The sequence below is a fragment of the Cupressus sempervirens genome, chromosome 4, assembly GCF_028749045.1.
Source record: "Cupressus sempervirens isolate cs-2001-9-10 chromosome 4, ASM2874904v1, whole genome shotgun sequence".
Lineage (NCBI taxonomy): Eukaryota > Viridiplantae > Streptophyta > Pinopsida > Cupressales > Cupressaceae > Cupressus > Cupressus sempervirens.
The window spans coordinates 46,610,922-46,637,741 of record NC_143121.1 but is presented as its reverse complement, the minus strand read 5'-3'; the positions used below and the strand labels follow the sequence as shown (position 1 = coordinate 46,637,741).

General features: G+C 33.1%; 1 pseudogene; it reads right to left on the bottom strand.

Moving 5' to 3' along the window:
• LOC149559863 (uncharacterized) overlaps window positions 1–24,080 on the bottom strand; it is a 139,190-nt pseudogene extending 115,110 nt beyond the window's left edge.
• Between the last annotated feature and the right edge of the window lie 2,740 nt (window positions 24,081–26,820).

Genomic DNA, 26,820 nt, shown 5'->3' with positions numbered 1-26,820 from the left:
GCATTATCTAAAATAATGGTTGAAGGGGCACCAAACCTAGTAACAATTCTATCAAGGAATTCATCAACTAAAGATTCTATGGCATCCTCCAATGCAATTGCCTTTGTCCATCTGGTGAAATAATCTATAGCAGGTAGAATCCAGTTGTGATCAAAACTAGAAGAAGCATTGATAGGGCCTATGAAATCCAATCTCCATTGAGCAAAAGGCCAATCCGCCTAAATGGGGTGAAGGGGAAGAGCTATAAGCTTTTACTTGCTAGAGAAGAAGGCACATTTTCCACATTTCATCACATACTTATGACAATCATGGAACAAAGATGGCCAATAGTAACTAGCCCTCATGATCTTCATTGTAGTTGTCCTTGCTAAAAAGTGTCCACCATTAGGACCATCATGAAGTTATTTGATCATTCTTTTAGCTTGATCTATGTTGATACATCTTGATAGAGCTAAATTGAAATCTCCCTTGAGAAAGATACCATCAATGATGGCATAGGGAATTGATTGCAATCTATACTATCTCCTTTTAGTTCTATCTAATCTTGAGGATATCCATTGCTTGACAAGAAATTCTTCATATCATCCATCCAATTCTTTGGGTTATCATTTCTTATCTCTTGCCATTCTATTAATATCATAGCAAATTCCTCATCTGATTCTTGAGATGATATCATCTATTTGCACAATCCATTCCCTCTTACCAAATCGTTGATTTGGATGTCAATATCATATTCCATTACCTTAGTAATCTAACCAGCTCTCTTCTCACTAATATCTTTTCTCAAAAGGAAATCCTTCACACTAGCATGGGGTACTAACAAATGATTCTTGTTGTGGGACAGAAGGTGTCTAAACTTATTCAAAGCTCTAATGACTGTGAGGGCTATATTTGTCTTCATACTCTTTAAGCCCTTTACTAAAGAAGGCTATGGGCTATTCTTCATTCTTATCATTAGTTTGATTCAAGAAAACATAAATACTTGACTCACCACCTAATGCATAAAGGATGAAATCCTTTTCAAACTTTGGATCCATAAGAGTAAGGCCTGAGGCTATGGCTGCCTTGATCTTTTCAAAACTTTCTTTCCCTTCCTTGGTCCATGCAAAGACCATATTCTTCTTGAGCATAGTTGTAAGGGGTTTCACCATGGTAGCAAAATTACGAATAAATTTTCTCACAAAATTTATCCTACCAAGAAAACTTTGTAGCCCTTTCTTATGTTTAGGAAGAGAGAGAGCAAGTATTGCATTTGGTATCTTTGGATCAGTGGTCAAACAACCTTAGATACAATGTGTCCTAATAATTTCCCTTGATTGGTAGAAAAGATACACTTACTTGGGTTAAGGGATACCCGAAACTCTTTACACCTTAAGAACACTTGTCTTAAATGATCCAAATGATCTGCTATATGTTTTGAGAGCATAGTTATATCATGAAGATAGACCACTAAAAAATATTAAAGCACACCCTTGAAGGCCATTTCCATTGCCTTCTAAAATGTAGCACCTACATTGGTTAGCCCAAATTACATTTTATAGTAAGAATAGGTACCTCATTTGGCTGTGAATGCAGTCTTGTACCTATCAGACTCTTTAACCAACACTTGATTGTAACTAGAGAATCCATCAAAAAATGAAAAGCTCTCTGAACCACTAAGTTTGGACAAAATATGCTCCATGGAAGGAAGCAGATGGTGATCTTGAAGGGAAGCTTGGTTAAGGTCCCTAAAGTCCACACACAATTTGATTTCTCCATTCTTCTTCCTAATAGGGACAAGGTTTACTACCCATGTTGAGTGGGGAAAATTATATTGGCCTCAATCAATTTGGATAGCTCCTTTCTCATCAAGGGTTCAATTTTGGGATTTACTGGACTCTATTTTTGTCTTACTAGTTTGACATTATCAATTAAATCTATGGTATGCTGAAACAACCTTGGGTCAAAACCCTTTAAATCATCATATGTCCAAGAAAATACATAATTAAATTCTTGACATAGATGAATAAAAATTTCTTGCTTAATTTTAGAACATACCTTCCCCATGTTTATGGATTTTCCATCAACAACTGTGACTAGGGTGTGACAATCTTTATCAACAGCTAGGTTCATGACTCTGCCTCTTGCTTGGTCATTAGGATTGAAAACGCTCTCTAAGGTAATGAGACCTTTAGGTAATTTGTTAGAATTGAGATTAATGATCTAATCACCATACTGATCCTATAGTCTCAACTTGTTTCTATCTAAAAACTCTACATCATTCTATAAGAAGATTATAAAATTTTCATCAAATTCAAACACTTGCCAATGGTTGTTGTTGTCAGGGATGGTGAGCCTTACTGCCACTTTGATCTATTGCTTCTCCTCCTCCTCAAGATTCTGTGGCACATCATAAGATGCAAATATTGTTGCAAGTCTATCAACATATCTATTTTCTTTTCTAGGGATGCTCTAAATATTAAATACATTGAAACCTTCAAGAAAATCCCATACCCTATGTTTATAAGACTTGAGCAAGCCATTCTTGGTGATATTTTGATTTCTCACTTGATTAGCCACCAATTCACTATCTCCATATACACTTAAGGCTTGAATCCCTCTTTTTTCAACAAGTGGGAGGCCTTGAATTAGAGCTTCATATTTTTCCATATTATTAGTGCAACTGGATTAGAACCTAAAGGGGTAGTAGTACCTTACTTGTGTAGGAGAGATCAACATCACACTAGCCCCTGATCCATTCTTATTCCTTTATCTATCAAAGTACATACTCCATATCCCACTCACATCCTCTTGGTCTTTCTCAAGTTGGGAACTAGAGCATCCTTCTATGATATACAATATGTACCAAGGCCTATCTAGAGGTTTTTTCACATAGGATCAAATTGATATGCATCAGCCCATTTGTCAAATAGAAAATTAGGTATCTTTGCTGGATAAGTGGCAAGCTCATTCAATATGTCATTTTCCTCTTCCTCATAGATGGTAAAATTCATATTTATGAGATTAGGGGTCTAGGGTTCAATGTGATGGAGGGCTAAAGGCTTTTCTTTGATTGAAGCTTTGTTCCCATATCTTGTTCTAAAGAACATATATGACCAATCAAAATATATGTAACCACCTATTTGGGTAGTGAAGTCTCTTGATAGATAGATGGGAAAATGTGGCTTGACTTTAGCAACTAATATATCTTGGACTACAGTACAACTAGGGTAGGCATGTAGGGCCATTTCCACATTCCTAAGGATCCCTATAGTCTTGATAGTACTACCATCCAAATATAATACATCCCTAATAATGGGCTCATATTTCATTTCTAAAGCATCAACAACAGACTTAGGCATCACTGAATTACTAGCCCCTAAATCAATCATGCAATTGTGGACTAGTTTATCCCCTATAATTAGAGAAACATAGAATGGGGAAGGTCTTACCTTTTTACTTGTTTCTAGCTCTCTTGATGGTTGTATTAGACTTGTGGAACTTTCCTCACTAGGTGGTTGATCCTTTGGTTCAATGCTCTCCAATTATTGCTGCAACAACATACCACATGGAAATACTCACATTTGTCTTCTTCATTTGATCTACTACATTGAATGATTTAGTAGGTACTTTGGTAGAAGCCTTGGGAGCTACACTTGTAGGAGGTTGAGATGGAACAACCTTAGGATAACTTACATCCTTTCTACTATTATTTTTCCTTTCTTGCTGAAAGGTATTTGATTGATCATTTACTACTCATTCATGAGATATTGCATTTGAAGTTGAGGCTTTATTGAGAGGAGGAGGGGTAGAATCTTCAATAGCTCTTCTTTTGCTCATAGTGTTGTGAGCAATGAAATCCTGATTTACATTACAATGTGTAGGAGTTGATGAAATCCAACTCCACAACTCACAAGGATAACCTACATACAAATAACCTATGAAAGGGAAACCAAGAAGGAAGAGGTGGAGCTTGGAAAAATCCTAAATTAACTTGAGAGAGAACATTGCAAAACAATGAAAATGTATTTACAATGAAAATGGAATGAGAAAATATAATGAGAGAGCTCGAATATAAAGGCCTCATAGAAGCTTGTAGAACAAGCTAGAAAGTGGTAGAAGATAAGGTTGACAACTAAGAACCCACCAAAAGGTGGAACATGCTAGAAGGGAACAAACTCCTATGTTGTCAACAACTCATCACTACAACTATTAACTACTAAATGTATTAACCTAAGTAAAATTAAGTAAATAGAATAAATAATAAATAATAAATTATTTACTCTATCACCCCCCCTTAAGTGCAACTTAGGGCAATGCCTCAAGCTCACAAAACTAAGATCAAAATGCAGAATGGGCCTCAACAACAAGGCCATATTAGGTACCCATGTATAATGCAAAGAGCTACAACCTCTCAAAATGGGAAAAGAGGGGAAACCTCATGGGAAAATCCTTCCCCCAAAAAGAGGTTACTAAATGAAGGACTGAAGAAGCCTCTAACAAGAGAAATGTCCCCTAAAATAGGAACAAGGAGAGATCATGAAGAGCATCACTAAAGCATGAAGAAGCCAAAAAATTTACCATCAGAAAGAAATTTCTAATTTGAATAACTTCCATGGAAGATGGAGGCATGAATCAAGAATTTCTATATGGTAGATGACCCATCTCACCGAAATGCATATGTAGCCAGCCACTGCAATCACCTAGTATATAGGATCAACCACTGAATACATAGCTCCCACTATCAAACTATTGAACCAAAAATGCATTATAACAACAACATAAACCCCCCTTAATGTATATGGGGTGAGATGATAGGCAACTAAGAAGGTGGGCCAAAATCCTCTGCAAAAAGAACCAAGAATGATGAGAGAGGGAAGAGGTACAAACACCTATAAAGACATGGTCATACTAACACTACATGGGAAAAAAAAAGGAAGAAGGCCTAAAATAGCAAACAACTACCCCCCTCCCCCCCCCATGGTGCTTTATAAAAATAGTGCAAGTACAACTATCTCAAAACAATGTTCATAAACCCAAAATACAAGAGTGGCAATTTATCTCAATGTGTATAAAAGGAAAAAAGTTGATACAAAAGATAGTACAACCCAAAAAAAAAGATTCCATCCCAAAACAAAAGATTCCATGCCAGGAAAATGATCCTCAAACTTGAAATACCTAAGATATTGACCATAGAGAAAAAAAACAAAAAATATGATAGAAAGAGCATGGAAAAAAATCTAAGGAAAAAGACCACATTTCTGAAAAGATGACAAAACCAACTTTCAAAAAATATAATGTTTTCAAAAAACTAACATGGGATGCAAAATATATGCATGCCGGAGTAAAAAATAGAACTTCAGATTTCAACTAGAAAAATAGGTAAAAAAATTGCATCAAAACCTAAAAATACTTATGCCAATGTCTCTGTCTCAGAACCAGCTTTTTGGTACTTCTTTCGGATTAGAAAAATACCTTCGTATGCTCAAGATATGGCCAAAAAATTGCAAGTAGATAAAAAAGGACCCTAGAGAGGTGTAAGAGGCCATATCTTGAGCATATATAGGTATTTTTTCTGATCGAAAAGAAGTGCTAGAAAGCTGATTCCAAGATGAGACATTGGTGTAGGTATTTTTAGGTTTTGATGTAGTTTTGTTGTCCATTTTTCCAGTTGAAGTCTGAAGTTCTAATTTTGAATCTAACATGCATATCTTTTGCATCCCATGTCATTTTTTTGAAAATGTTATATTTTTGGAAATCTAGTTTTTTCATCTTTTCATAAATGTAGTCTTTCTCCTTAGATTATAACCCATGCTCTTTCTATCATGTTTTGGCATTTTTTCTCTATGGTGGATATCTTGGGTGTTTCAGGTCTGAGGATCATTTTCCTAGCATGAAATCTTTTATTTTGGGCTATACTATCGTGTGTATCAATTTTTTTCCTTTTCTAATCATTATAGACATCATTTGTAAGCTCTTTTATGCATACGCACTAAGATAAAGTGCCACTCTTGTATTCGGGTTCATGAACATTGTTTTGAGATAGTTGTACTCACTATTTTTATAAAGCGACATGGGCGGAATAGTTGTTTGCTATTTTAGGCCTTCTTCCTTTTGTTTTTCCATGCAGCATCATCGTGACCATGTCTTTATAGGTGTTTTTACCTCTTTCTTCTCTCGTCATACTTGGTTTTGTCTATAGAGGATTTTAGCCCACCTTCTCAATTGCCTGTCATCTCACCCTAACTACATTAAGGGTGGGTTATGCTATTGTTCTAATGCATCTATGGTTCGATGGTGTGAGCTATGTATTCAGTGGTTGATCATATATACTATGTGATTGTAGTGGTTGGCTACCTATGCATTTCAATGAGATTGGTCATCTACCATATAGACACACTCAATTCGTGCCTTCTTCTTAGAAGATGATGAACCAGTAGAAGAGGGATTTGATATCTGCTTTGACTTTTCCTCCTATGTATCATCACCTACATGAAAATAACTTATTGAAGGGAAACCAAGAAGGAAGAGGTGGAGCTTGGAAAAATCCTTAATGGACTTGAGAGAGAACGTTACAAAACAATGAAAATGTATTTACAATGAAAATGGAATGAGAAAATACAATGAGAGAGCCTGAATATAAAGGCCTAATGGAAGCTTGTAGAAAAAGCTGGAAAGTGGTAGAAGATAAGGTTGACAAATAAGTACCCAGAAAAAGGTGGAATGTGCTAGAAGGGAACAAACTTCCATGTTGTCAACAACTCATCACTACAACTATTAACTACTAAATGCATTAACCTAAGTAAACTTATGTAAATAGAATAAATAATAAATAATAAATTATTTACTCTAACACAATGTTCCTCCACCTAATGATTCATAAAGGAGAAATAACCTTGTCCTTGTATATATGACACATCTTTGAATTGGTCCTCCTTGTATGATTATCCTACTGCAAGCTCTTGGATCGTCAAAGCCAAATATGATTCAACCTTCTGACACATGCAATGGGCGTAGGAGTAGTTATAGGAGGGACACAAGTCTTGATCTTGGGTAACGTTGTTTTGAGGGACTATGGCCCTACTTTGGTTTACATTTGAGGTTGAAGCATGATTATTCTATCTACTCTAATCAAAATAATTATTTCCATAGTTATAATTTGGAGACCTACCACTATTCAGAGTTTGACATTGCAATTGATAAGCCTTACCACATTGATCTTGTTGCCTCTCTAAAGTCACCACATTGTTTCTTACTTTCTATATCATAGAGAAGCTATCTTCCAGCTTCTTCTCTTGGCCCTACAATCTTTTATCTATGTTCAACATCATAGACTACATCATCTCCTTGATTTCACCTATTCCATTTGAGGATGTGGAAGTTTGAGGGACTAGAGCAAGGGATTGTGATGTGGAAGTTGTGGGAATAGGAGCCATTGTTGGTTGGTGATTTGAACATCAGAGATGAAAAGAATAGGAGGTCTTGGAGCTAGCTTACCTCCTTGTATTAAGATATTTTCTACCTTTATTGCTATATCATAAGCATTAGGAAAGGTATCTCCTCCCATAGTTTGGATTGTAGTGGCAATGTCACTGTTAAAAGCTTTGAGGTAATGCAAGAAGGCATTACTAGGGGTAGGCTTCACTAAAGTAGGTATTCTATCACATGTCTTTTAAAATCTATAGTTGAAATTAGTAATACATTCATGGGGGGCTCTTTTTATAGTATTCAGCTATTCTAAAAGTGATAGACGGTCACTTTTGTCCTCAAAGTGTTTACACAGTCCTACTCCTAATCCATCCCAATCTATTATAGAGCCATGAGCCAAACCTCTATACCATTGTAGCACATTTCCTTTCAAGGATGAGGCTAGAAGTCTAACTGCAACATCATCCTCTATAATACCATGGATATTGCAAACATTTGCAACTTCTTGAATGTGTCCTAAGGGAGGGATAGAAGTTTCACCAGTGAATTTAGGTATAATATTGAGTGCAGCTACTAGTATATCATGTCTTTGGGCCAATAAAAGAGGACTTCCACAATTAAAGGTAGCAAAAGCATGAGCTCTAGGCTGCGCCATATAAACAAGTGATCTAATTATATGTGCATCATGGCAATCTAGGCTGAGATCTAACAATAGGAGGAATAGAGATGGATCTTGCAAGTCTATTTATTATTGATGCACTCCTAACTGGTGATAAAGATACTCTAGTCTTTCTTCTAGAATTTGAAAATGAAAGCTCTTGGTACCAAAATTTACCTCTTGAAGATGCCCTTTTTTCAACTTTGGGCATGAATCACTACAACTTTGTCTATAAACTAGATATATTTGAAGCTCAGAGTTGCCAAGTACTTGAAGAATGAACCTATTGAATCCTTAAATACAAAAAACCAATACTATATCTTTGGTATTAATCTTGAAATTTTCCTTTTGACACTAGTAGACTTGAAATTATCTAAATATTAGTCCCACCATGTGTGCCAAAAAATTTTTTCATAAAAGTTTGCACCCTTGTCCAAAGTTTTTACCCAAGGAAAACCTTGTGAAACATGGAAACAACCTCCAAGCTATGGGACTTGAACTATGAGGTTGAGTCGTCAGAGAAGGTTGACTTCCTTTTCTATCAAGGTGCACCTAACTACTCTTAGAGAGGAAAAGGGAGAAAGAATTCATGGAAGCAAATCTACCTATTCTAATCTAAGGGGTGATGCACCAAAATAGAGTGTTCAAACCAATCTCTACCCATATACGCACTATTGAACCATCTTGACACCAAAAGATATACAACTTCAGACTTGTTTTAATCTAGCAATCACATGCAGATCAGAAAACCCAAATAAATGACACAAGGAAAGATAAGAATTCACTTATATCTCATTCATAGGTCAAAAGAGATACAGTCATGCAAGATTGTGTGTATCCACAATACACCAATGAGAGGAAAATAATTCTAGCACTTTACATAAATGGCTGAAGGAGATAAGGTAGAATGTCATATAGTTTAGAGGCAAAGGGAATTTACAATGAAATTGTAGAACAATATCAGAGAAAATAGAGAAAAGTCGACCTTATGAAAATCTACAAAAACTGCCTTTATAGCTCAGGCATAACTAAGATATCTTCTAGCTGAAGTTACTCTACAATGACTACCATTAAGTCTTATAGAGAATGATCAAGGTGATCATAACAAAGACCTTGGAGAAAATTTGATCTGGCATAGATTTAGATACAATGAAATCCAACATCTTGCCAAAATAGGGCCCTAAGAAGATATAAATGGTGCCATTAAACCACTCTGACAAAGTAGATGGATAAATTGGGGTGGTGGAGTGGTCTCCTTTGTTCATTGGACGTAGCATTCATTTAGAAGTGGTTGGAATCAATCATGAAGATCAGATCGTGCAAGAAAACTTGACTACCTTCATTTCTGGCTCATGAATCAACAAAGTCAATAAGTCAAACAAGTTTTGCAACCAAAATGGGCTATGTGGGCCATTGATTTTATTTCATTTTTCCACCCTATAAAAGTCTCCATGCGGTTGACACCTTGTGACCTCAACTAACTATGCCACCTTTATAACTCTAACCACGACTGCCTCAAGAAACTGTGACCTAACTTTTAATGCTACTACAATGCCATCTCCTTAGCTAGGCTTGTAGGGACATGTGTCCTTTAGATGCTTCCCCATAATGTTTAAATACCTTTAAACTTCATAAAATAAGGATGTACTGATCATCAATCTAACAAAAGATCGACGATCAAGAAATATCTTCATTATTACTATGCTCACCCTTAAAATTTTCAACCCCATGAACCACTCAATAGCCACCTTGACAACTTGACATCCATCTAGCATCACCCTATAGCTTATATAATAGAACCTAACCCCACAATGAAACACTATAGTAATGCACTCACCCACATTCTTTAACATCCTTGTATCTTCGTAAGGCAGTGAAGTGCCATCCATTGATCTTGGGAGATCTATCAGTCAATGAGAATTCATAGTTTTCTGATGATCTACATTAGTACTTGGCCAATGAAGAGTCTTGTATATGTCAACTTGAATGAAAACCATTTCTCCTCTCTATGGCCCACCAGGGAACATATTTGACCCCACCAATCCATGTGGCATGATGACACTTTCTCGCATTGTCAAGAGGTCTGACAAAACACAAAATGCAAGAAAGTGCCCACCAATCAAATCATTAGCTCCCTTGATAGCTTGTCCACTTGACTACAATGGCTTACAAGAAGATGGACCCACATGTCTATGTAGAAATGAGGCACTTTTCCGCACTACTTAAGGGTTACTTGGTTTGAGAAAGTGAGAAAGCACCCTCATAGATCTATGCAAGATTTGATAGCACAAAAAATTGCAAGTTCGTGGAAACAAACTTAGGGAAATAAGAAATGTCATAAGATTTTCATTTGTTCATTTTTTGTACTTGCATTGGTATTTAAATATGGAAAGTGATCATTGGGTGAGCTTAGGTATTTGAATTCAACTTTTTGGCAAGAGGAAAATATGACTAACATTACCCTAGTCATAGCTTCACCACCTTTTATATTAACTAACTCTCTCACCTTGAGAAACTATAAACTCAAACTAACTATTATCACTACTTCACAACTTGTCCTTAAGATTTTTCACTAACTATTGTGATCCAATGAATGCTTTTGACTTAAATATAAATTTTTGAGTTTTCCACAATTGAATAGTTTAGGTTGTAAGGTTGAGTTTGAGAACAAGATTGGTAAGATATATGATACTGATGGAAAACTAATTGGAAAAGGTGATCAAACTAGACGTAATCTATTCTACCTTGATATGGATGATGCTACTTGTTTAGTTGTATAATTTGATGATGTGTGGCTATGGCATAAGAGGTTATGTCATGTTAATTTTGATAACTTGGTTAGTATATGTAACACGAGAAGAGTAAGAGGTTTGCCTAAGTTGAAGAAACTTGAAAATATAATTTGCAAACAATGTCAATTAGGCAAAATGACAAAGTGAAGTTTTAAGAATAAGACTCACACCTCTAAAGGAATATTGGATATTTTTCATACTAAATTACGTGGACCAATTGATGTGCAAAGATACAAAGGTGATAAATACATTATGCTATTTGTTGATGACTTTTCTAGGATGAGGATAATTATGTTTCTAAAATAGAAATCTAATGCTTTCCAAATGTTTAAGTGGTACTTAGCAAGCCTTGAGAAGGAAAAAAGTAAAAGTATGAAATGTTTGAGATCTGTCAGAGGAGGAGAATTTACATCAAATGAGTTTGAGATGTTTTGTAATGATAGAGGAATCAAAAGACAAACATTTAACCCTAGGACCCCTCCAAAAAATGGAATTGCTGAAAGGAGGAACAAAACTACAATGGACTATGTTAGGACACTCATGATGTAGAAAAATGTTGCTTTGAAATACTCAAGAGAGGTTATAAGTACAACTATCTATACCTTGAATCGTGTGCAAGTCAAGAAAGGTACTCACTCAACACTTTTTGAACTATGGTAGGGATACTCACCCAATGCAAAATATTTTAACATATTTGGAAGCAAGTGTTATATTCTCAAGGATTTCAGGAATGGTAAACTAGATGCAAGAAGTGAAGAGGCATATTCCTTGGCTATTCCATAAGAAGTAAAGCTTATAATTGTTTAAATACTAACACTAACAAGGTTGTGGAAAGTGCAAATGTAAAATTTGATGAATATACAGAAGTACATTAGGCTGAACCTATGAAGGAAATAGAGGAATAAAAATCATTTGTATATTTTTATGAGGTATGTATAATAATGAAGATGTTGTAAATCAAGTTTAAAATCAACAAAAAGTTTCAATGACTATCGACTTACATACTATGAATGTTGAGTTGCATTTAGGAATCTAGCTACATTCAGGTGTCAAGTTATAGAATAAAGTTGAGGCACATTCTAATTCTAAGATTGGTGTACATGAAAGAGATTTTGAACTACCTAATAGAGACATACATAGTGATTCAAAAGTTAAGAGACAAAATGAGAAAAATAGAATAGAACAAAGATTGTTAAACTATGTAAAGAGACATCACCTTGCAGCACAAATCATTAGAGATAAAGAAGCAAGACTAATGAAAAGGAACATGTTGAGAAATTATACATTTTTTCTTCGCATGGATGAGCCTAAAATAGTGAAAGTTGCCTTAGAAGATGTGGATTGGAGTAAAGCCATGAAAGAAGAGAATGAAGAGATTGAGAAAAATAGGGTATGGACTCTAGTTCCCAGACCAAAAGATAAAAATAAAAGTGGCACCAAGTGGGTGCACAAAAACAAGTTTGATGAAAATGGTGAAGTCACAAGGAACAAGGAAAGATTAGTTTAAAAAGGATATTTACAAGAAGAAGGGATAGACTATGGAGAAACATTTTCTCCTATTGCAAGATTGAAAGGGGTAAGAACTTTTCTTGCTTACTCTGCATACAAAGGTTTCAAAGTTTATCAATGGTCATTAAATCTACATTTTTGAATGACATATTGGAAGAAGAGATTTATATAGAACAACCAAAAAGATTTGTTGATGCTAACGACAAAAACATGGTATATAGACTACACAAAGCTTTATATGGTTTGAAGCAAGCACGAAGAACATGGTATGAAAGACTTAACAATTATCTTGTAAGGATTGGATATGAGAGGACTGATGATAACCAGTATTTGTACTTGAAGACAAAGAAAGGCAAAGGTATTTTACTATCTGAAATTATTGTTGATGATATCATATTTGGAGGTCAAGATACTTTATGTAAAGCTTTTACAAATAAAATGAAGAAAGAATTTGAGATGTCTATGTTTGGAGAGATCAAGTTCTTTGTGGGTTTGCAAGTACATCAGATGAAATATGGTATATACATCACTCAGTCAAAATATGTAAAGGAGGTACTAAATTTTTTTGGATTGGAAGCTTCTAAGCCAATAAGCACACCTATGGTGATAGGACATAAATTGTCAAAGAATGAAGATTCATTTGAGGTGAATCAAACATTGTACAAGTCTATGATTAAAATATTACAATATATAGTACATAGAAGACCTAATATTGCATTATCTATTGGGATAGTTGCAAAATTCTCTGCTAATCCTAGTGAGAATCATTTGATGGCTATTAAGAGAATAATGAGATATGTAAAAGGAATAGAAGACTATGGTCTATACTACAAAAAAAATAAGACATTTGAATTGAGAGACTACACTAATACTGATTGGGATGGAAATATTGATGACAGAAAGAGAACTATTTGAGGAGCATTTTTCTTAGGAAAGAGGTTGGTTACATGGATTAGCAAGAAAAAAATTTGCATATCTTAATCTACTGCTAGAGCTAAATATGTTGATATTGTAGTAAATTGTACAAACACTATATGGATCAAACAATTACTCAAATGTATGGATAAAATCACTTAACTTCTGATACTTTATTTTCATAACACAAGTTCTATAAATATATGAAAGAATCCTATGATGCATACAAAGACTAAGCACATTGCAATAAAGTATCATTACTTGAGAGAGTTAGTTCAAGATAAAGTGGTGAAGATGGAATATTTTAACAAAAAAGATAAAATAGCTGATATCTTCACAAAAGCATTACGTAAGGGTGCTCATGTGTATCTAACAGGTAAACTAGGGCTAATACCCCTATCGAAGACTATTTAAGAAGCATGAGAAGTGGCTTGCATCAAACAAGATGATTAAAATATGTTACAAATTGATGTAGTGGATCTAACTTTTGGATTTGCCTAAAGTAATCAAAGAGCTGGAGCTAGAAATTAGTAACAAGCTAGGTGACAGAGGTAGGCATTGAAAATGTTCAAATCTGCATATTAAGATGACAGGTCTTTGGCATTGTCCACTAGTACAAAAACAACAATATATGATTAAATAAACTACTAAAAATCTGAGATCTATGACTAATTTTGATCACATGACCAATGGTAGTTTATTGCCAGACATTTATCTCGCAACCAAATTTATGAATTAACTATTTTAATAATTGATTTGGTCATTTATTGTTGTTATGTGGTAGTTTATTTGGTAAATTTGATAGTATATTTGGTATTTGATTTGGTAATTTATTTGGCAGTATATTGGGCAGTTTATTTGGTAGTTTATTTGGTACTATATTTGATAGTAGATTTGGTAGTTTATTTGTTAGTTTATTTGGTAGTATATTGGGTAGTTTATTTGGTAGTATATTTGGTAGTGGATTTGGTAGTTTATTTGGAAGTCTGTTTAATCATTAATTTAATCATATTAGGGCATGATGGAATCGAACCACCAACCTCCTACTTGTAAAGCAAGTGCTCTTCCATTGAGCTAGTGCCCTTTAACTAATGAACATATCATGTATCCTATGTTAGCCCTCCAACCTTCTAATGGAGACAAATAAGATGCAAGTGAAGAACATAAGAGGTGTTGTAGCCAAAGGATAGAGTACAATCCTAATTTATTTGAGAGAAATTATTAACCTAAAAAAATCATTAGTTGGGTTCAAAGAACATTATCTCAATAAGAGACACAATGTGCGAAAGTTCATGTCACTGGTGTAAAGCATTTAGAGATAAGCTGAAGTGAAAGATTGAAGAACTTGAAATAATAAGAAAGAGATAAAACACCTTTTTAATACAATTATTAACTAAGTTTTAATAGTTATGGAACATGAAAGTGATTATTAGGAAATGACAAATAAATATTGGAATTATGATAACTAAGTGTGGTTTAGAAGGCACAACAATAATCAAGCTACCATAAGTTGTGATCTTTATTTAGGAAATTAGTTATTATAAGGCACCACTCCTTAAATAAACATCTCCCTCCATAATGTCACCATTCTCAAGATATGTTGAAGCATAAGAAGAGATTAAGAGGTGTGTTTGAAGGATAGAAGAGAGGAGACAAAAATATATATATTTGAAACTTGATTGAAGTATCAATAAGGAATTGGATCATGGATGAAGATAACCAAAATTTTGGAGCCCCATCCTAAATATGGATTCTAAATCTGAGAACATAGATAATGCATGTCAATTATTTTAAAGAATGGTGTAATCAAATGAAGTTTCATGAAACACAATTATTGATGGGCATATTAAGAATGGACTTGCTAGTAAGGCCTTGGTATTGTTTTTCCAAATACAAGTTGTAGGCCTCAAGTTGGACATATTTCCATTTTGAGTAGACTAGTAGCATGTGCTAGATTATGATCTTTTCTACAAGGAAATAGAGGAATAGTTTTATAAAAAATAAGTAAATTTAAAATTACAATCTCCAATCTGAACTAAAAAAAATTCTTTATATCAATAAAGTAAAAACCTAGTTTAATTTATTGTTGCTCCAATTACATTTCTTCATTAATCGCCTCCAAAAATATTATATATCTCTTTGAAAGTTTATATATTGCTTTGAGCATGCACTTATTTGCTATGAATATGATTTTATATATGATTCCATTTATATTTTTTATTTTGTTATATGGTCGTAGTATCCCTTTTAGAAAGCATGAAGGGATGCAAACAAGCTTCTAACCAACACAAACCTTCATATTAGAAACCTAATTCATAATTGAAAATCAATGCATTCTTTCAAAACAATAAATTTCAAAATGCATCATCATATTAATCACTTGGTAAATAGACCCGCAAAATCAAAATAAAATAATGAGATTCATAGATTAACTTGAAAATAAAATAATATCTCACAAAAATCATATGATAAATTAAAATATAACTTTTAGGGAGTTAGGGTAAGAGATATTCCTTATTAAAAATTATCCATGTCTTTATTGGTAGAATGAAAATATTTTCCCTTCTTCAATAATTAATTCCTATTCTCAAAAATATTTACTATATTTCAACCCTCAAATTAAACCAATAATTAGTATAATCAAATATTTTCTTCAAAGTGAAATAGCTTAATGTACTCATAATTCCCTCTGTATATTTAGCTTTCAAAAAATGTTTCTCTCGAATATACCTTTTTAATGTTTTTTCATGATATGATAATTAATTTAAGAAAATATTTACATTACCATTTGCCAATTATATCCACATTATGAATTACTTTGGAGTGAACATATGGGCTTTCCAATTACTTGATCATACTTCCAATATTTTTTAATAGAGGAGATTGGAAAGAATCAGAACTTTACAACCAAAAATTGAAAGTTAGTGAAATATTAATACCAATCGTGAATTTGTAATCAATTCTAATTAGACTTAGGGCTTTATTATTTTTTCTCCATATTAAAGAAACAACCAAAACTTTGAATGATGAAGTGGTGACTTCAATCTCTGCATTTCTGACAACTTCTTCAAATTCCTGTTGAACTCTTGATAAAATCGAATTCAAATGAATCTTATCAAAATTGAAGCCTGGGACTACAGAACTTCATCAACATCAATGAGCATCTAGCCAAGCGAAACCGTACAAGATATTGTGTGCTATAGGAGAGGTTTCTATTATTGGCATTAATCATCATTTCCTTCGCCGTATCTCAAGAGTGATTGACAACTAATCAATACCCCAAAGGTCAAACCTTGTAGCCATAAAGAAGACTTTATAGATTGGATTTTTATGAACAACATCCACTAATCATAATTCTCAGTCATAAGATTGAGTGTAGTTTTTAGCAGCAAGCATAAGTCTTTGGTCAAGAAAAATTACAGACTATGATCAACGTTACATTATTTTAAGCAGTGTATTTTATGAGTATAAACCCTGACGCTTTTTCCAATATTGTCAATTCAACATTTGAATACTTGTTTTTAACTAAATAAATGCATCTTACAATAAATAAAATGCAGCAAGAAAACTAAAAGTAGGAACATTTGAATGAATACTTGTTTAATGTTCATTTACGCCAAAACAATTTTTGCAAAGGCAATATGTACAACGATATTGAATCATTTGTTTATGGTTTGCATTTCACCATCATCCATCTAGTGCTTAAATAAAACTATATACCTTCTTTGTGTGTCTTTATCAACAAAAATGCGACAAGACTCCTGAGATTCTCTTCATTTATCAACAAAAAATATTAACAGCACTCTACGAAATTTATCAACAAAAAAGGTTTCTTAGAGTAGGAGGAAAAACTATCTACGAAATTAACCCATAAAATTATCAATAAGAAAAAGACATTACATTGCTTTATACATCTTGCATCTTCTTCAGATTTAACCTTATTCCTTAAATCAAGCATTACTATATATTATCTAATTTCGGTTTTATGCTACTAGTCACGTGCCATATGCAATAATGGTGAAAATATTTTAAAGATAAAGCTCATCAACTAAAAAAGATTACCATTATAATTCACTCCTGCAAAAAGTAAAACCCTAAAAGGATCATGGGAAAAAAATGTATATGGTCTTAAAACATTTAAAACATTTACAGAATAAGCATAAAGCATGAAGACCATGACTAACAAATATACTGGAATTATTTCTAGTTGAAAGAAGTAGTTCAAAGCCATCATTTCAAATACAAATGTATCGTAGGTATAATGTCCAAAAGGAAGGAAATAAATTTATAGAAAAAGAGAAAAAGATGGGTATTTCTTGTCAAGCAAGATTTCAAGCATGCCAGTAAACTAGATGTCTGGAAATTGCAAGAAAAATAGTCCATGTTAGATTATGCACTGTTCGGGGGCTGGGCACCTAGAGTGAATTGAAGTTCCTCTAGCCAAGGCTTGTGGGCAATATCCCCAGACCCATAGAAAGGCTCACCAACCTTCAGGATATGTCTTCTTCATTGCAGCTCTTGAAAAATCAAGTTAACTCTCACAATGAAAATAATATACTTACATGTTTGATTTTGGCAGAGCGAGGAGAATCTAACACTCATCAGTTGATTTCTAACTTCAAAGTTGCCTCTTAGCCAAAGACTAATCTGCCACCTCCTCACTTTCAATGGAAATAGGACAATGTACGAAAATAGGACTTTGAATATAAAATAGGGAAAACTGTCCTAAAGTAAGATTGTGCCATTATAGACTGTTGGGTGAAGTACATAGCCTTTATTAGTGCCGATATAACCGCTCTTAAAATGAAATAATTATTAATGAGACTTTTTGTTGCTAAAGGTGTGGCCAATGTTAACTGACGATAGCATGCAGAGGGCCCAATGGAGCTAATGTTTTACTGTTTACATAAATGATGGCAGTTCTTCAAAAGATCCTCAGTTAGTTCAAATGATAAGATGTTAAAGCATTGAGTTTTTATTTTCTAATGGCTCTAAGTATAAATTTTATTAAAGTCAAAGTCAAAGGTATTAAGTCTTAATTTGGTTATTCTGCTTTTGATTTAGGGTAAGATTCCTATCACTATTCAGAAATGAGTTTAATTCTTTTATACATATAATTTTTGCATCAAAATAAATTTTAAATTATTGCTGATATAATTATGAAAGAGTAATTCAGAAATATTAGATCTACAACCATGGTGTGCATTTGACAATTTGGCCATCTAATCTACCCAAAAACTTAGACAAAGCGGTTTGATGCTTAGTTCAGATGGTAATAATTTTATGTGGTACTCATTAGCTCTAATATCCCACACAAGGTTAGGAGGTCCGATATCCCCTAAACCATGTGATACCTCAAGATGTATTAGTTGCAAGGTCAAAAGGTCCAATATTGTCCAACCAATATGTTACCCCTTATGGTGGTAATGAGATTAAAAGGTTACAAGGTCCAATATCTCCCCACCCCATGCGACACCTCTTGTGGTAGTCACGAGGACACAAAAAGCAATATCCCCCAACCTATGTGATACTTCCTCTAGTAGTGATGAGCTCATGAGATGCAATATCCCCTCAACTCATGTGATGCATCTTGTGTTAGTCAAGAGGTCAAGTATCCTACCCAAGATGTCAAGTATATCCAACAATGTGATGTTGAAGGACATTGTTATGACAATGTATGTTTATCAACACTTTAATACCTACAATTAACAACGGTACCATCACATATATCCAAAGAAATTGAGAGAGGGGTTGGAGGCCTAGGTCTATTGAAGAATTTTTGGGACAATCACAAGGTTGAGTTCTTTTTATAAAGCAATCAACAGCACGCTTGGATTCGGCAAATCATTTATTAACTCTTCGCATATCCAAATTCTTCCTTGTTATTTTCTTCTTGTGCATGCCTTAAATTGTGCATCTACAATATTATAGTTGTGGCTTTTTGTTTGTTCGTTCTCTTAAATTATAATTGCTGAAAACCAATTCGACAAATGTTGATTTGAAAAATAAAAGGCTTGCTGATATTTCAAATAAGATTGAATTAATTTAATAACTATGTGAAATAAATTTCTTAGTTCACAATTTAGATGACTAATAATACCTCTCTGGTAATTGCATTGGCCTTCCATTTAAAGCTGGAAAAATGCAGCCCGTAATTAGAAAAGCCTGCTAGTGTTAAAAAATCATCAATAACTTTGTGAATATGGCTTCCAAGGTGTAGGAAATAGTTTGGGCAAACATTTCAAGGCTAAAATCATCATTTAGCAACAATTTTGAACTCCAACATAATGCATGAACTGTCTTATACGAGATTCAACTTCTGTTGCTAGTCTTACGTTGAATACTTTATTTTTGTGACTGATTATCATTGAGGAAGATTCTCTTTGTATTACCATTCTTCCTTTGCCTTTAATTCAAGCTAATTATTATTTTTGTTTCCTCACTTCCCATCTCCTAAAATTGGTGTTGCCAACTAATCATAATATCCCATTTCTGCATAGAAAACGTGGAGGTTATAAGAGAGTGGCTATCAATATCAAAGTATAGCCCTACGGTGGGGGTCTTTTCTTTCCCTCATCAGCCACTTTGATAAACTCAAATGATTTTGGAGTACTAGATGCTTGGATGTTTTGTAGTATCAACAGAATATAATGCAAGCCATATAAATTTAAAAGAAATCAATTTCACATCATGCCAATGAAATATTTGTTATAATGAATTGGACCTACTTATCATAACATTAATCATTCCATATGGAAAACATCTCAAATCAGTAATCATATACTTTCCTATATCTATTATGAATGCATAAAGCTTACCCTCTTTTCACAATCAACCTCAAGACATATTTAATTTGGCACAATAGAGGTCTGAAAATAGCATGGAATCATGCAAAGGTACACCCCTATTAATTAAATGAATAATTAAAATGGTAGATATGACTGCACCTATTTACAACAAGATACAATAGGGTCAATTTATGGCTATGAATCCATTAATAAAATAGTGATTTGCATATATCATTTTATGCCTTTTAAACTTTTTTCTTCTTCTCACATTTGGACAAATGGACACAAATTACAGTCGAGCATGTTTAATATCTGAGGTGAAGCAAGAGTCTTTGAGGTGCGAATCATATTAATACAATGTATCTCTTGGTCTAAAAAATCTAGATAGTACAAGAGAAGATGTTTGGCATATGAGGTAAATAGTAGTTAAAGATTGTATTATAGGTAAAATGGATAGAACAAGAGCACTGCATATACTCATTTGTTAAATCTCGGAAAAATATCCAATGTCTCCACTTACATGTTCCATTTTAGATCTAATAAAGAAATGACAAACTTTGTTAGAAATCATAGTGACTGGGAGAACGTTTCAACTCTATTGAATACTAATCCCAGCTACCATACTCATTTGGGATTTTTAGTGTGGGAGGAAATAAAGATTTAGAGGTGCCCTAGCATGGCTAATTTTGGGTGTGCTTCCTTCATTGTTGTTCATCAAAGCCATGTTAGAACATTCAAAATTGCTGGCCCTTCAAATTGTCAAGTTTTTATAGCGAACCTAATAAACATAGCTCAAAATCAGGTGTTTCAACAAGAATAATAACTAACAACATGTGGTAGCATAAAAGGACTCTAAAAGAGAAATCTTTGTATAAATGTGTAATTAAATGATACCAAAAGTAAAGTGACCCATTTAAAGCTCGGGAAACATTGCCTTTATTAAATAGCTCTAAACTTGATGAACACATTAACATCCCTACAAAACCATAACTTGGATGACCAAATAAATAGCATTAACAAGTTTAACCTCTTGAAAGAAGGCATGCATTAAAGTCCTTCCTAATGTCAACTATTTTCCAACTCAAGCAATTCAAATATTAGAAAACTAGTTGTTCATGAGGGGTTAGTATTCCACAAACATAAAATATAATATACTAGGTATATTATATTTTCTCTTCAACAAGGAAATCTCAGGTTCTACTAGATATGATCATATGAAATACTCCCAGAGTTCTAGTTTTGTCAGACCTTGATTTTTATTTGGAAAGACACACATTTACATTTCCTTGCAATAGTACTTTATCTACCTAGCTAACTTCATGCAAGTCTAAATCTTGTACACTCAATATATGATCATGTTATGGACTTGAGAAGGACTGGTGGTAGGGAATAATCTACTCCAAATTACATATATATATGTAAATCTGTTAGTCAACTGTTGTCTCATTGAACCAATTTGGATAGATTTGAATGGGCATGTGGTCTGTGGCCTGCGTTAAGGTACATGATGTGCTGCACAATTTAGAGTGATAATTTTCTAGAAGAGGATAGTTTCTTGACTCGGGAAAGAAGAGATCTAAAAAAATTTCAAGCTAATGATTTCTCTAGATACATCAAAATATCATTGATAGCCAACAACTTGACAAATGTGCCCAACACATTTAGAGGCCCCTGTATCTGTTCGTTGTTACTTGGAGGAATCTAGAACTGGTACAAGTCATAGCCAAAATGAGAGCATATGACCATTCAGATCACCCATCATTTGACCCAATGGGCACCATGGAGTGCGATCCATTTTCTAGTTAGATCTCTACTAGTCAGTTATTGCAAAATTTGGAGCACCATATGGTGACTAATAGCTTTAATTAAGTTACAGGTGAAACTTGCCAAATATAAATGAAACTATTTATCCATAGAAAATTGATTCATGACCATCTTAGTACTCATGTGAGACTACCATATTCATCAATTTCATGTTCTAAGAAAAAGTGACTGCAGACTAGTAATATGCCAATAAACATAATACATAGAATCATCCTATCAATATGCCTTGAATATATAGTAGCCTACACTTAATAAAAATGACAATACATGCCCCAGTGAGGCTATTACTTAGCAATAGTGAAAGAACATGGCTAATTTTGTTTTGAAGTTTCTCTTAATGGATAAAGCATGACATTCACCAACTTATAAACCTCAATCATTCAGATAGAAACAACGAGATATTATTGCCTAGAGAACAAGCATTAGCTACCAGCTATAAATTGAGGCCAACCACATGAAAACACTTGAACCTAATAGGAAATAAACAAGATTTGGAAAAAAGTATTGAAAGTCTTTAAGTATCCATAGATCTTGAGGGACTCAGAACTGAAAAAAATACAAAATTTCTCGAAAAGAAGGAGCTAATAGATTTTAATGAACTCCTATACCTCTTCCATCTATCCATCCCTACTGAGGAGATAACTATGTAGGAATAATTCTCTGCTATTGGTGTGATAATCCAGTAAATCCATGTGGTTGTTTACAAAGAGAACCAATGAAGGAAAATTTGGATATTCGACATTGTAAATAATTTTTGTTTACCATATAAAATATTAAAGTTGAAGTCTCAGAAATTCTTTACTGCAGTTATCTTAGAAAATGCAAGGATAAGATAGAGTTCAAAATTTTAGATATTTTATATTGTAAATAATTATTGTCTTTACCTTGTACTATCTCTAAGCTAAACCATCACGAATACTTTAATGTAGTTGGCTCAACAGATACATGGATGAGACCAAGTACAAATAACATTGTAAGAAATAGGCTTTGACTAAATGATTTGGGAAGTTTGACACAACTGAAAATGTTAAAGCTAGAAAACAATAAGGAAACTATAAAGGAAGGAACATTAGCAAGACTAAAGAAAATGAAATCTATGCACTTTGTTCTAGCACAAATGGAAAACTTATCATGTCTTTCAGTTTGAACAGATATGTCTAACGACTTCATTTCCAATAAGCATCTGCATACTACCATCTAACCACCTGAGAAAGTGCGCATTTCTTTCAGAAGAGATGGCACCATTACAATTTTAGACCTTCCTCCATTACACTAGATTATTTTCCAATCTAAGACATTTCTAAACTCCATATTCATTTGTAAAGAAGACTTTGTCTTCAACAAATGTCTTCAGATAAAATGGTGTTGGTTCAATACCCATTAATTATGTTTGACACTTGCATGATATTCATCTTCTCTGAAAGACTTGGTGATGCTACAAGTGGAATCTCCAAATCCAAAGGTTGACCTACTGGCTTCTCCTTTATCTTTGATCAAATGGTTGCTCTTCTTTAGATTCATATTGCTCCTATTCATCACATATTATATATTTGGTTGCATTTCCCTTTGTACACTTCCTTCCTCTTCTAAAACATCCCTACCTACACTTTGCTTCAGGCTATTCTAACTGGTATATTCCTATGGCTCTTCCTTATTTAAATCATTAATAACATCATTCATATTTGTTGTCAAAGGTAAAATAGAGTGTTTGTCACCTTCCTCACTTGGTTCTATGACTTGTTCAACTTCTTCATCCTAATCCTCTAAGACCATATGCTCTCCAGACCCTTTACTACACTTGCACTAACTAGATGTCTCTAACTTGTTGCTTCCCTTCTTTCACATTCTTCTGCATCACTTTCTACTTATTTTCCATCACTCTCCATTCTTTGGCCACTAATATCTCTTTCTGGTGAGTTTCTATTCCTTTCTCCTTCACTTCTTTTTTTCAGGCTCACTATCTTCTCTTTCTCCTTCACTTTTAGATTCAGGTTCACCTTCTCCTTCAATTTATTCTTGGCCTTCTCTCTCAAATTCCCATTCTCCTTCTTCATTAGATAGGCATGCAAATTGTTGAACATCTTCTTGATTAGAGTCTACTTCTTTATCTGATTCCCCAAACAGGTTTTGCATCATTTCTTGACTTTTCTCTTCCCCAGCCCCATGATGACCAAAATTGTTTAGCATAGAGAAAATGTTTAATTAATATGGACACAATCGTCCCCTATGTTGATGTCACTGAAAATGCAGGGAAAATAGGTTATGCAACTCTATGGGGTTTTCTATGTTCTTTGTAAATCTCAAGTGATGATAAATTTGGGTTTAAATAAAAAATTCTAGGAAATTCTTTATTTTTGTCTACAACTATATTATAAAAAAAATCATGCTTTCTCTTTCTCAGACTCTCTAGTATTTTCCATTCCTAATTTTTCTTATTATGTTCTCCATTTTGACATAGGGTATCAATTATTATACAAGAAGAGTAATTTAGGAAATGGGAATACATAAATATCCAGGCAAAGAAAATAGAATAAAAGTTAGATGCTTACCATTATTTTGGGATAAGTAGGGGAAATATTCATCTCCTTCATGTTTATTACACCATTATACTTTGGTATAGGAAAAGGATCTGTTGTCTACCATAAATGAAGGCACCAACTCCAAATTGCAAATTTGTAGATGAGGAGGTCCTTCTTTCGATTCCTGGGCTCCTGACCAATTGAGTTGATAAACTACATAAAATGGCATTCAAAGTTTAGACCAAATGTAGCAACACATAAGAAAGTAGATTATAAAATTAATGATATAATAAAAGAAATAGTTGAACTATGTGTAAATCTCTACTAGCATACACAAGCTTGTAGAAAAGGATGCTTCATCTTGCATGAGTGGTCTTCATGATGTTTTTGCATGCTTCCAATTGCTCCTTGCTAGGATATACCAGGAGAATGTAGAAACTGGTGTTAATAATTCTACTTCTATTTAAAGGCTTATTGAAATATTTTTAACTTTTATCCTAATTAAACATACCCAAAATCTTGAGGTCAGACTATTGTTTCCTCTGAGAATAAAATACCTCATTTTTTGGTTCCCTAAGAATAGAACTTCACCTGCGCAAAACTTCAAAAGGCCACTGATGATTTTAGGCATAGGGTCGAATATGAAGGCATTGACATGGTTTATTAGGTACCCTAACAGATGACACCAAAGTGACTATGAAGAAGAGCCAAAGTATCTTAAAGGAAAGGCATGAAGGAATGTTACCCAAAAATGAAGAGAATCGATATCCTAAACCATGTAAATCTTATAAAGCTCTGTGGATTTTGCACCAAGGGTTTGAATCATTTGCTAGTGTGGTGCTCCTGACTAGGTACCTCTTGCGATCTGATGGAAATTAGGGCTTCTCACAAATTTTACAAAGTGAAGCATATGAAATGGGATTAAACTAGTGACATTCTTCCTTTTTCATAGAATTTGTGTGGAAGGGGAAGGAGAAGGGGGTGTGATTGGAGAAGTTCTCGCAAGAAATATCCTATTGGTATTATTGTTTTATTTTATTATAGTAATTTATTAAAAATTCTTACTGATATTACTTAATTTTATACTTTGATATAGGCAAGAGTCTACAATACAAAGGTAAATTGTGCACCTCTTATCCAAGAGGTCTTGGGTTCAATTCTACATAAACTAAACAAATAATAATAATGAATCTTGGCTTATTTTCATATTATTAGTATGGATCTTATTAACAAGCTTGCCCAAAACATTTCTATTAAGAGACAACACAAACATTTCATAATAGTATAAAATTTTATGTTAATTTAAAAAATTTATTACAAAAAAAAATTATTTTTATTTTATTTTTGATTTTATGTGTTAAGCGAATTTGAACCCAAGACCTCCGAGATGAGAAGCTCACAAGTTATTGTTGTGTTGTAGGCTCTTGCCTAAAATATTTATTCATTATTAGAAAATTTATTACATTATTAAGAATTATAATCAAAAGATTTGTTTTACAATTAGAAAAGTTCTTATTACAAAATTTTAATTAGAATTAAATTTATAATTTATAATCAAATTATATTTTGAAATTAGAAAGTATTGTTATTAGAAATTTTAGTTTTGCATTAAATATTTCAAGAAAATAAATAAATTAATAAATAATATTAAATCTTCAACCTTTACTAAGATATTTGGTCAAACAACTCATATGCACAAATTAATAGTAAATATTTTTTTAATTTCATAATATTATTCAATGAAAACATATATAATATATCAACAATTGTAATGCAATTAATAAATGTCATTTTATATAATAACTTAATGCATATTCAATATATATTCTAGGCAAGATGAGACAATATATGAGTTCAAATGTTTATATTATTTAATAAATGTAAGTTAAATGGGAAACTTATTGTATTAATATTATTGCATCATTCTTTTCCATATTCAATAGTTATTAAATATTGAAATTCACTACCTATTAAATATTGTAAACATAATAATAGCAATATAATATAATACAAACAAAGGAGATATTTTGCATGGTCATAATTTTGTAAATAACAATAATCAATTGTTGAAATTTATCAAAAAAAAAAATCACGAGTGATTTTTGTATATGCGAATAGGAGGTTTCTTGCACTTTAAGTTCTTTTAACATTTATTTTGCATGGAGGGAGTTTTTCAGATTTTGAGCAATTTTCTTAGACCAAGGACGACATTTTGTTTACTCATCTTTAGATCCAATATAATATGCTCATGTTCCCATGTATATTTTAAATTAATATTGATATAGATTATTTAATATAAGATATAGACCATTTTATTGTAGTAAGATGAAATGTTCTATTATAACAAAATAATTCTTACCTAAATTTTTTATTGTATAATTAAATTTTGAGCAGTTCGTAGTTAGATT